We start from the raw sequence: 9,319 nt of genomic DNA on the forward strand, positions 1-9,319 counted from the left end.
CATGCCCTTGACCGGAATTGAACCTGGGACCCCTCAGTCCACAGGCCAATGCTGTATCCACTGAGCCAAACCAGTTTCAGCAGGGTAAGAGTTTTTTTTACCTCAATAAAGATATAAAATTTTTAGCTAAAGAAATAAATGTACCTACCGCTGTTTGAGGCACATATGGGTACTTAATAAATGCTTAGTAATCAGGAATCTGCTGAAATTTCTTTCTGAGGACCTCTCAGCTTTTAACATCAGGCACCAAGATAAACTTTCTCCTTACCCTATCTTACCTAATAAAAGAGTAATATGCAAATTAACCATTACTTCACTACACAAGCCACACCCACAAGCCATGCCCACAAGCCAATCAGAATGAGTATGCAAATAAACCCAACCAAGATGGCTATAGCCACAGAGAGCAGGAGGGAGGCGTTTCCCCAACAACAGAAGAAGCCAACCTTTCCACCTGCCCTTGTTGGCCTAAGCCTCCACTCAAGGCTACAAAGTTTCAATTGTAGAAGGTAAATAAATTCCAGATGCCAGGGCCTCCGCTTGGGTCACCAGAGAGTGTGGCTGGCCTGCAAACTACCACAGGCCCCTTGCTCAGGCCACCCCATACCCCAAGGGAACCCCCACTCTGATCCGGGACACCCTTCAGGGCAAACCAGCCAGCCCCCACCTGTGCACCAGGCCTCTATCCTATCTAATAAAAGAGTAATATGCAAATTGACCATCACTCCAAGACACAAGATGGTTGCCCTCATGTGATCAAAGATCCTGCCCCTATGTGGACACAAAATGGCCACCACAAGATGGGCAGCAAGGGAGGGCAGTTGGGAGGGACCAGGACTGCAAGGGAGGGCAGTTGAAGGTGATCAATTCTGCAAGGGAGAGGAGTTAGGGGTGACCAGACCGGCAGAGGAGGGAAGATGGAGGCAAACGGGCTGGCAGGGGAGCAGTTAGACATCAATCAGGCTGGCATGGGAGTGGTTAGGGGGTGATCAGGCTGGCAGGCAGAAGCAGTTAGGGGCAGTTGGGAACCAGCAGTCCTGGATTGTGAGAGGGATGTCTGACTGCCCATTTAGGCCTGATCCCGGTGGGGACATCCCTCGAGGGGTCCCAGGTTGGAGGGGGTGTAGGCTGGGCTGAGGGACAACCTCATCCCTGCCCCCATGCACAAATTTTATGCACCTGGCCTCTAGTTATGGTATAAATATACCAGAAAACAGAGCTCTTTTGAAGCCCTATTCCCTTGCGTAAGGATTTATGACACATCAAAATACCATTAAGTAGTTTGAAAGTCAAAACACTTCTTACCACAAACCCTGGAGAAATAAAACTGCAAACAACTCATTAGAAAAGCTGAGAAAAAACCATCTTGAGAGCTGTCCAAAATATTGTATCACTATTGAAAATTTTCTCTGGGATGTTTTCTCTCTAAATATTGCAAGAAAAAAAATAGTGGTTTCACCCATGGCTGTGTCTAAAGCCATAAGCTCAGATTTCACACACAGATGCATTAACAAGCTCCCTTCTTTTGAAAAGAGAAAGGAAGACCAGACTGATGCTTCCTCATTTGCATTTGCCTCCCTGAGCTGTCTCTCAGCACGAATGCCATAATTTTAAAACCAAGTCTGCTTTTTTTTTTCCACATCCAAAATGTCTTTATTTGCAACCTGGAAATGCTAATGCCAATTGCCTTACAAATCTGGGAGGTGGGGGGATCTTAATTAATTGTTGTTGACAAGACTGTGGCATTTCTGATAATGGTAGGCACAGAGCTTGTCTGCACCAGGTCTGTTGCCATGGTTACCCGTAAGGTATGACAACAAGTGTAGCGCCTGAAATTAGTGTCGCAGAACACAGAATGACTGCATATCGCTTAGCTAAATGACCCCACATGGAACCTTAGCTGATTATTAGAGAGGAACACTATCAATATTCCTTCAGGCGACATGGTTGTCTCTCCTAGATCCAACAGACTATGGTAAAATGATCCCCTTGAAAACTCTTTTTTTTTAAGGTCTCACGCATTTATTGCTGAACCAACCTACTATTGCAGGGGGGAAAAATCAACAGAGCAAAATCACAAGTCCATTAATTTTCCAATTAAAATGCCCCAACTGTCCAGACTGTAGCATCTTTTTAATCATTTAAAGGGGTAGGCAACCTGGATGCAGCACAAATATGTGAGTCATCTCTCATGTGTGATTTCTCATAGGCCCAGCTTGGTTCTTCTCCAATGTCTCCTCTTCGAGTTGTACCTGATTTTATTACAGTTTTCATCCGAATCCATTGGGGAATGGGCCGATTCTGCTTTTGTTTCTTGGCCAGGAACCTCTTGATCCTGAAAGTCTTGTGGGAAGACATGGTGAAGGAGAAGCAAACACGTGCACCACGATGGCATAGAAAGAGCCCTTAAAAACTCTTAAAAGCAATCTTATTTTGTTGTTTGAACAGTTTAGAAATACTATGCTACTATGATTGACCAATTGAATGACTTTAGGCTATACAATGCTGACTGTGGCCACTACCCTGAAATGGCTGATTTCATTCCAGCCACCATAGTCATGGTGGGAATCAGTCTAAGTGTATATTTTATTATTACAGTGTATATTTTACTAACTTAAATCAATGGAACAAATTGACAAATATTTTTGAACTGTTTATACATGTAGATATGTTCACAATTTAAAGATTCTTGGCAATGTTTACTGAGCCCCCTGTCCTCTGTGTCCTTCCATCAAAGGAGAAAATTGAGAATCAGAAATAAACCTATTTAAGGTTGGCCCCACTGGTTTTAGAAGCTCACCCAGAGCCATTCTCAGCACCTGGGAGGTCCTTTAAGGTAAATAAACACAAGAATCAAATTTCTCCATAGAGAAATAATGTTAACTTTATTACATATTTACCAAAGAGAGGAAGAATTAGTCTTAATAATGAGAGAAATAATGCTCTCCCTAATTAAGACTAGATTGTCCTGTTCAAAAGAAACACACACACACACACACACACACACACACAGGGGCTCAGTAAATGCTGCCAACACACACACACACACACACACACACACACACACACACACACACACTGTTGTGAAATATACTAGAAGATTGAGGGATAGTGCATCGACCCACCTGTGATCCTAAACCCACTGCATTTTTCTAAGAGGAAGTATCCCCATGATAATTGAAATATAGGAACCTAAAAAAAAAAAAAAAAAAAAGATGAGATACCCAGATTCCCCACAAAACCCTGCCCTAGAAATATATAGGAGAGAAACTCTTTCTGGCCAAGAGCTGAATGCTGTTTTTACTTTGCATCCAGAAAAATAAAGATAATACAAAGGGAATATTATTCTTTCTCATCTGATACAAATGCTGGTTGGAAGGGGGAGGGGGTGCGTGCACATACACAACCATACTTGCACATCTGCACGGACATAACACCTTCATAAGCACTGGTATGCCGTCACCATGGCAACAGACCTGGTGCAGACAAGCTCTGTGCCTACCATTATCAGAAATGCCACAGTCTTGTCAACAACAATTAATTAAGATCCCCCCACCTCCCAGATTTGTGACGGCATACCAGTGCTTATGAAGGTGTTATGTCCGTGACGGCATACCAGTGCTTATGAAGGTGTTATGTCCGTGACGGCATACCAGTGCTTATTAGACTCACTAAATCCCAGGGTTCTGGGATTTAGTGAGTCTAATCGCCCTGTTTCTGTGACCTTTCTGAGCTGCCTGGGATAGCCTGAAAGTTTTTAGCCTCATTTCCCTGGTGGTTCCATGTCAGAGAAGGGGAAATCAAAAGCCCTTATTTCATCAGCTGACACTGGCGGGGACAGCAGAGGGCTGGCAGGCTGAGGCTGGCAACCAGCCCCTTTTGTCACAGAGGAAAATTACCAGAACTCTCTGCAGAGTGAGCTAAGAGCAGCCAGCAGAGCTGCCCGGCACTCTCCTCTCATCTGAGACTGAGCAGACGGAGCTTTGTAAACAAGGGACAGAGCGAAGCCAGGATTCCACCCTGAAGCAGAGCAGGCCACCTCTGACCAGGTGGTCCTCCGCCACATGCAGGAACATTGGACAGAAGCATGAAAAACCAAAGGGAAAACATCACCGATGCTTTCTAGAACAGCAGCAGCTCTGGGAGTAAACAGAATGAGTGGGTGTCGGCTTTTTCTAAATATAACCATGGAGAGGGAAGGCCCTGAGACACCATTGGCTCCTCCGGTCACCTGGTAGACATGAGCCAGTGTCGAGGTATACATTGGTTATATTAGTTTTGAACCTCATGAGGGTAAAGACCCTCTGATTTATTCCCTGCTACATTCCAGCTCCTCATAGAGAAACTATCTCACAATGTGCTCAAAAAAGATCATGCGAATGAATGAATATTAACTACTTTTCCACCAGAACCAACTGTAATCATAAAAAAGTGGATATATGCATGTGAAGAGGATGCACATGCACACACACGTGTGTGTGTGTGTGTGTGTGTGTGTGTGTGTGTGTGTGTCAGTGTTTCCACTGAATTCCGGTTGGTTTGTGGAGTACTAAAGCCCTCAGGAAAATGCAATTTTTGTCTATGGGTAGCAAGTTAGGTCATGCAAGTAGAATACTGTCTGGTCAAAATGTCTAACTAATTGGAGATTTTGAGTCTAGCAACCCCTTAGATAAATCATACATTTGAATGTTTTAATATTCAATTCTTATCTTCCCTTTGCGGGTAGGAGCCCAGGAAAGGGCAATCAGGGACGATTGCACCAAGATCTGCACTCTGGGGGAGTGGATAGAGAAGCAGGCAACTGTCAGCTGGTTGTTGAAATAGAATTGCTGCCTGTTAGTCCCTGAAACGCAACTTCAGGTATCTTACCGTTGTCCTCACCCAGGGCGAGGAGGGGCTTATGCTCTGTGGTTAGAGGTTTCCTTGTCACCCCTCAGGTACTTGTTATCCCTCCCTGGTACCTACGTTCAGAAACACTTCTTCCCACCAGCTGTACTTCCTATTGTTAATGCTCTTGTTCTACTGATCACATCTACTCTGCACATTCTCATTAACCAGTTGTCTACATGCCAGTTTTAAGAGAAGGATTAGTCTCTTTCTTCTCCTCTGGCCCTTCAGAGCTATGGCCCTGAATGGAGGGCAATTGGTCTGGATATTTCAGAGTAGAAAAAAAGAACCACTCTACGTCTTTGACCCCTTCCCAGCAGAATCTGCTGTGAGTGAGGTAGCTTCTGCTTTCAGAGCTAAACATGGTAACACAACTTCCTGGAAAGATCGCTGCCAATGATATGGGCAGCCAGGTTCCAGGTGCTCTTGTCTCTACCACGAAGTCTCTTCTTTAAACTAGAAAAATGTTCTTAGAGTACCTTTTCCTGGCTGTATTCACACCTACAGGTAGAAAGGCACAGCACTAAATATTATTCATCTAAACCTGCTTCCCCAGTTTAGGCCAGCCAATAGTGCCACCCACATGGATGCCCACCCAGTCATTTCATTAGAGAGACCAATATATTTTCATATAGCTACTGAGCACAGCCAAGGCATTGGACACTGAGTTCTTAAGCAAAATGAGCTGTCAGTGGAAGACAATTTGATATCTAGCTCTTGGATTGGAAATAAAGGAAGCCTGAATGGGCCCCATAAGGTCCTTTGGGGTTGCAAAGGTTATGTTTTCCAGTGAACTGCAGCTAAATAGGCTGAAAGGGAAGGTTTCTTAGCGCTGGAAGAGAATATAGAAAGGAAAACAAACAGAGCAGAGAGACAGCTGGAGTGTGGAAGCCCGAGTTCCTTCTGAACTTTCTCCAGGGAGACCTCACATGTTCTCTTCTCTTCTCTCGGAAGCAGGGATAGACAGACACTGCTCTGCCACATGTTCAGACTAGGAACCCCAGCACACTTTCTGAAAATCCACGGGGGTTGTTCTCTCTGGCCCTGAACTTGATATACTAATATAAAGAGCTACCGCCTTGTTTTTACTTCCCTCTTGTCTCTAATTTCCTTTCCACGTGTTAATATCTTCTAATTTCCTCCCTCTCTGTATCCTACATAGCTCTGTCCTTAGTCTCCATCCCATTCTCACCAAAGTAGATGGGAAAAGAATTCTCAGGAGGGGGGAAAAAAAGTATAACTTTCTCATCACAAAAATAAACTTTTAATGTTTATCCTTAGAGATTTTCTTAAATAACATGTGTTTTCACTCTGTGCATAGCTTTTAAACACCAACTCTGTACCCAGTTCTGTGAGGAAGATATGAAGGTGAATAGAGTACAAATCCTGCTACTCTAGGACTCTCGGTATTAGAATAATTTGTGTATGTGCCTTAAGGTTTTTATACAGAGAGGAGCAATGCATTGTGGGAATTCGGTGAAATAAACTTTTTAATTGTCCCTTGAGATATTGAGGAAAGCTTTTTGGAAGGGGCAACATTTGAGCTTAAGGAATGAATACTAATTCTCTAGGCAGTCAAAAAAAAAAAAAGGAAAGAAAGAAAGAAAGCTATCAAGATCAAGAGAAATCATCTTAAAACATGAGAAGATGAAAATAACTTTTATATTGAGGAGATTGTATTCAACAGCAACATTAGAGATGAAATCCCAGAAGTAGGTAGAAGCCAGGGAGAGGAGGGGCTTATGTTCTGTGGTTAGAGGTTTGGACATTGTCTCATGGAAGTCAGAGAAATTTAAGTGTTTTAAGCTACAAATCTTCATGATCAAATTTGCATATTCAAAAGACCGCTTTGGCATGGTGCTGGGGATAACCCAGCCAGGGCTAGAGCAGAGGCAGGAAAGCTAGTCAGGAGGTACTGAGAAGTCCAAGTCAGAGATGATGAGGGTCTGGAGTAAGCGGTACCATCGGTTTGGAGAAGAAGGCTTCATGTTGTCATTCAGTTCTTAAGGCAACATTTTTTTCCATATATTGTAATGTGGAATCAGACCAGAGACTATCTGCATCCTAAGGCAAGAACTGTGTGTTTTCTTTGCTTCTCTTTATTCAAAATTATCTTATCCTGAGCCTAAACTAAGCTCTTCCACACAAAATCAGTGTTTGTGGTGGTGGTAGATTGTCATTGATGATGACGATGATGATAACCACACATGTACAATGTGAAATTAAACTTCAAACTAACCTGAATTAAGATTTCCACAAAAAGCCGAAACTGGTTTGGCTCAATGGTAGAGTGTCGGTCTGCGGACTGAAAGGTCCCAGGTTCGATTCCAGTCAAGGGCATGTACATTGGTTGCGGGCACATCCCCGGTAGGGGGTGTGCAGGAGGCGGCTGGTCGATGTTTCTCTCTCATCGACGTTTCTGACTCTCTATTCCTCTCCCTTCCTCTCTGTAAAAAAAATCAATAAAATATATTAAAAAAAAAAAAAAAAAAAGATTTCCACAAAAGGTTTGAGGTTGTATCTTCAAAGAGAAAGTCACCATTATTGGTTGAGGCCATTGTTGCCTTTAACCAGGACACCCTCAGGAACTGAAGAATCAAAGAACAGAAATATCTACTGATTTAGTGATTCTGGGATTTAAATATAGAACGAGAGGCCTCATTATATGCATTCTTGTTGATATTGACTCTTCTCTTTGCTGCTCTAACCACACCCCCAAAGTCTTCTACTACCTTGCCCCTTCACACCAAACTTTCACCAAATTTCCCATATCTCTTGTCTTTGTACATGCTGTTCTGTATAAGTAGGAGCTTTTTCCTTCACCCAGTGTGCCTGGGAAACAACGTCTCTCTCAGTTTTCAGCTCCAAGGTCATTGCTGCCTCTTCTCAACCTTCTCTTATCCTAGAGTGGACTTGGTTGTTTAGTACTGCATGTGCCTGTGACACTGTGCTCACACTGTTATAGTTCTTAGATATCACATTGAAAAAAAAGAAAAACTGGCTGAGAGAATGAACAAATTAGTGAGAAACTATAATCATTGGAAGATAACAATACAACCAACAGTGAAATACAGATTAAAAATTAATATGATCCAGCCCTAAATGGTTTGGCTCAGTGAATAGAGCATCAGCCTATGAACCAAAGGGTCCTTAGTTTAATTCCAGTCAAGGGCACTATCTTGGTTTCAGGCTCCTCCTTGGCCCAAGGCCTGGTCAGAGCTTGTGCAGGAGGCTACCCTCAATGTGTTCCTCTCACATTGATGTTTCTCTCTGTCTTTCCCTCTCCCTTCCACTCTCCCTAAAAATCAATGGAAAAATATCCTCAGGTGAGGATTAACAACAACAGCAAAACTTTTTTTTTTATCCTGATTAAGAACCAGGATAAAATGGCATGTATTTGTAGATTTTTTTAGAGAGAGGGTCAGTAGCATATCAGATTCTCAAAGAGGCCTGAGAAACAAAGTGTGTAGAAAGATACTAGTTATACACAAAGTGAGAAAGAATTAACATAAAACATTCTGAAAGGAGTAAAATATAATACTCCAGTATCTTTCTTTTTTTTAATATTATTTATTGATTTTGTACAGTGAGGAAGGGAGAGAGATAGAGAGTTAGAAACATCGATGAGAGAGAGTCATTGATCAGCTGCCTCTTGCACACCCCGTACTGGGGGTATGCCCGCAACCAAGGTACATGCCCTTGACCGGAATCGAACCCGGGACCTTTCAGTCCCCAAGCCGACGCTCTATCCATTGAGCCAAACCGGTTTCGGCACAGTATCTTTCTATGTTTATGTAATTGATACAACAAAGAACAGAAATTATAAATGTAAATACATCAGTTTTTAACCAAAGAGGGGTAATAATAGAGTGATACAAAGAGTTCTGGTGTCAAATTAGACAAAGCCTTAGAAAATATGCAAAATCCAATAGGATATAACTTAGGTGTCTTTACCTAAAGATAGGATATGTGCAGTAAGGTCCTAAGAATATAGAAAGATACAAGGATTCTAAAGTGTATGAAGTTACATTTCTTAAGATCCTTTCAAATTCAAAGATTTAGACATAGAAGGGGAAAGTCACGTACATACCAAAAGAGCTTATCGGCTTGGTGGGAGCCATGAGCTTTTCCCAGAAAACAGAAAAATTAGGTAACATGCATAATTTGCATTCACGGAAATTGACTAAGGGAATGTTCCCCTCATAAGTCAAGGAATCATTGACATTACAACATAAATAAGGTTAGCCCATACCCTCGTGTTCTCAAACAAGAATCCAGATACCCTCCTGGCCTACGGTTCTTGTCGTAATAATATAAATTGCAATAAAGCATCACATGCCAAGGTCTTTCCACTTGTCCTCACATGGTCTGCAGGGTCAGGGACTGAGAGTTCATCCAGAGTCAAAAGAACTTTTTATCATGTATTCCTAAA

The 9,319-nt window shown here is 42.5% G+C and overlaps 1 pseudogene across 1 annotated transcript; it reads right to left on the minus strand.

Annotated features, from left to right (window-relative positions):
• Window positions 1–2,203: 2,203 nt before the first annotated feature.
• Window positions 2,204–2,363, minus strand: LOC311626483 (large ribosomal subunit protein eL39-like; annotated as a pseudogene). The gene has a single exon. The product of its transcript is annotated as a large ribosomal subunit protein eL39-like (transcript).
• Between the last annotated feature and the right edge of the window lie 6,956 nt (window positions 2,364–9,319).

The sequence above is a fragment of the Pipistrellus hanaki genome, assembly GCF_964339955.1.
Source record: "Pipistrellus hanaki genome assembly, chromosome: 8".
Lineage (NCBI taxonomy): Eukaryota > Metazoa > Chordata > Mammalia > Chiroptera > Vespertilionidae > Pipistrellus > Pipistrellus hanaki.